This window comes from Mandrillus leucophaeus, unplaced genomic scaffold (genome assembly GCF_000951045.1).
Source record: "Mandrillus leucophaeus isolate KB7577 unplaced genomic scaffold, Mleu.le_1.0 Scaffold418, whole genome shotgun sequence".
In the NCBI taxonomy this organism is placed as follows: domain Eukaryota; kingdom Metazoa; phylum Chordata; class Mammalia; order Primates; family Cercopithecidae; genus Mandrillus; species Mandrillus leucophaeus.
Window position 1 is genome coordinate 305,462 of NW_012104454.1, and position 2,530 is coordinate 307,991.

General features: G+C 47.6%; 1 long non-coding RNA gene across 1 annotated transcript in view; it reads left to right on the top strand.

Moving 5' to 3' along the window:
• LOC105548627 overlaps positions 1-2,308 on the top strand; it is a 15,926-nt gene extending 13,618 nt beyond the window's left edge. Inside the window, exon 2 of the long non-coding RNA XR_001007419.1 lies at positions 2,026-2,308. This is a non-coding gene — a long non-coding RNA (uncharacterized LOC105548627). The remainder of the gene's footprint in view (positions 1-2,025) is intronic.
• Positions 2,309-2,530: the final 222 nt, after the last annotated feature.

Below are 2,530 nucleotides of genomic sequence, written 5' to 3' on the forward strand. Positions count from 1 at the left end.
CACCACACCACACCGGGATAATATTTGTAATTTTTGTAGAAACAAGGTCTTGCTATGTTGCCCAGGCTGGTCTTGAACTCCTGAGCTCAAGCGATATGCCCACCTTGGCCTCCCAAAGTGCTGGGATTACAGTCATGTGCTACCACGCCTGGCCTAAAATATTTGTTAACTGGATCTTTACAGAAAAACTTTGCCAACTCCTAATCTAGAGCAACCGGGTCTCAAAATCTCAGGAAGGAGGAGAAAGGAGAAAAGAGATAAAAGAGGGACATGAAAGGATCACTGCACACCAGGCATTCGGCTACAAGCTTTGGGGAAGAAGGGACATTGAGACATTGAGACCTCAATATAACTACTTCCTTTTTTTTTTTGAGACGGAGTCTTGCTCTGTCTCCCAGGCTGGAGTGCAATGGTGCGATCTCGGCTCACTGCAACCTCCGCCTCCTGGGTTCAGGCGATTCTCCTGCCTCAGCCTCCCAAGTAGCTGGGATTACAGGCACCCACCACCACACCCAGCTAAGTTTTGCATTTTTAGTAGAGAGGGAGTTTCACTGTGTTGAGCCACTACACCCAGCCAACATACCTACTTCCTAAATGTCATCTGAGGCCTATATAGAGAGAGATAATGAGTGCCAACATCCATTTTGTGCCATCCTCACAAATATTTCTTGAAACAGACATTATTATCCCTATTTTACATATGAAGAAACAGGCTGCATAGAGAGCTTAAGTAACTGGCTGGGGGTCACAGAGCTGATAGGAGGCGGAGATGAGTTTTCAAAGCTGATCCATCACATTATGGAGCCTGAATTCTTTTCTGAAACCAGAAAACAAGCTCTCAAAGAAAGCAAGTGGCTAGCTTTTTTTTTTTTTTTCTGAGACACGGCCTCGCTCTGTTGCTCAGGCTAGAGTGTAGTGGCACGATCTCGGCTCACTGCAACCTCTGCCTCCCAGGTTCAAGTGATTCTCCTGCCTCAGCCTCCTGAGTAGCTGGGATTACAGGCGTGCACCACCACGCCCGGCTAATTTTTGTAATTTTAGTAGAGACAGTGTTTCACCATGTTGACCAGGGTGGTCTTGAACTCCTGACCTCAAGTGATCCACCCATCTTGGCCTCCCAAAGTGCTGAGATGAAATTACAGACCTGAGCCACTGTGCCCAGCCTATCAAGTGGCTAGCTTTTTTTTTCCTTTTTTTTTTTTTTTTTTTTTTTTGAGATAGTCTTGCTCTGTCACCAGGCAGGCTGGAGTGCAATGGCGCGATCTCGGCTCACTGCAACCTCCGCCTCCTAGGTTCAAGCAATTCTCCCACCTCAGCTTCCCAAGTAGCTGACATTACAGGCACCCGCCATTGTGCCTGGCTAATTTTTGTATTTTTGTAGAGATGGGGGTTTCACAATATTGCCCAGGCTGGTCTTGAACTCCTTACTTCAGGTGATCTACCCACTTCAGCCTCCCAAAGTGCTGGGATTACAGGCATGAGTCACCACACCAGGCCAAGTGGCTAGCTTTGAAAGAAATCTGGCAACATTATTTTTACCCACCTTATTCCTACCTCCCTGACCCCAGCCAAAGAAACGAAGCAGCTTCCAAAAGAAATGAGATAGGGGTCCCAAAGAAGTTCAGTGTATCCTTTCTGCTCCCTGTGTTAGCTTAGACCCCTGAATGAGGTGATGGGGCACAGGCAGGTCTCTGGTTATGTTTGCTGCCAGCGAACACTGAACATGGGGGAGGAACTGCTGACAGCAACCAAACAGCCAGGTGCTGTTGCTTGGAGGCAATGCTGGCTGGCCCTTTCGCAGCCTGAGAAGCTTTGAGTCTGGCTCTGGGATCCTAAATCTAGCGAGGTGGCCAATATTGGAGAAGACCCAGGAGAATCAGATAATAAAGGCTGAGGAGGAAAGGAGAGGCCAAATGACATGTTGTACTGGCTCTCCTCCAAATCTCCTGGCCCTAGGGGTGGGACACAGGGTCACAAAAACTCTTTGATGGTTCAAAATTTAACCTAACATTTCTTCTCCTGTAGAAAGTAAACCATTAATCCAACAGTGCCCTGCAAAGAAGGCTAAAGCAGAGCTTCTCTTCGCCTCAGATAAAGAAGGCTCCAGGAGCTACAATCCCTTCCCATGTGCTCCCTAGATACCCCATTCCAAGACAGGAGCACCCAAGTCTCTGATACCTTCCTGCTTCACCCATCTGCCTGACTTGGCTGAACGCTGGTGTCCTGGAACTCATTCTCCTTCTCTGACTTTCCTGTCCACTGTCAGAGAGTAGTGCCACAATTCCAAAAATGAAAGCAAAGTAAAAGATATAGAGGATCCATTCATTCAGCAAAGATTATTTTAGCACCTTTTAAGTGTCAGGCGCAGAGAAGAGGACCCAGAAGAGTCTATGCACAAATACAATGGTGGGCCCTGGCTACCATCCCTTAGTGGGGCAGAGGCCGGTATGGGCAAAAGCCATCTGTCCTATCAGCTTCCGGGTTGTCTCCTGAGAGGCATTATCATCTGTACTTAGTTCTGGAATTTCAA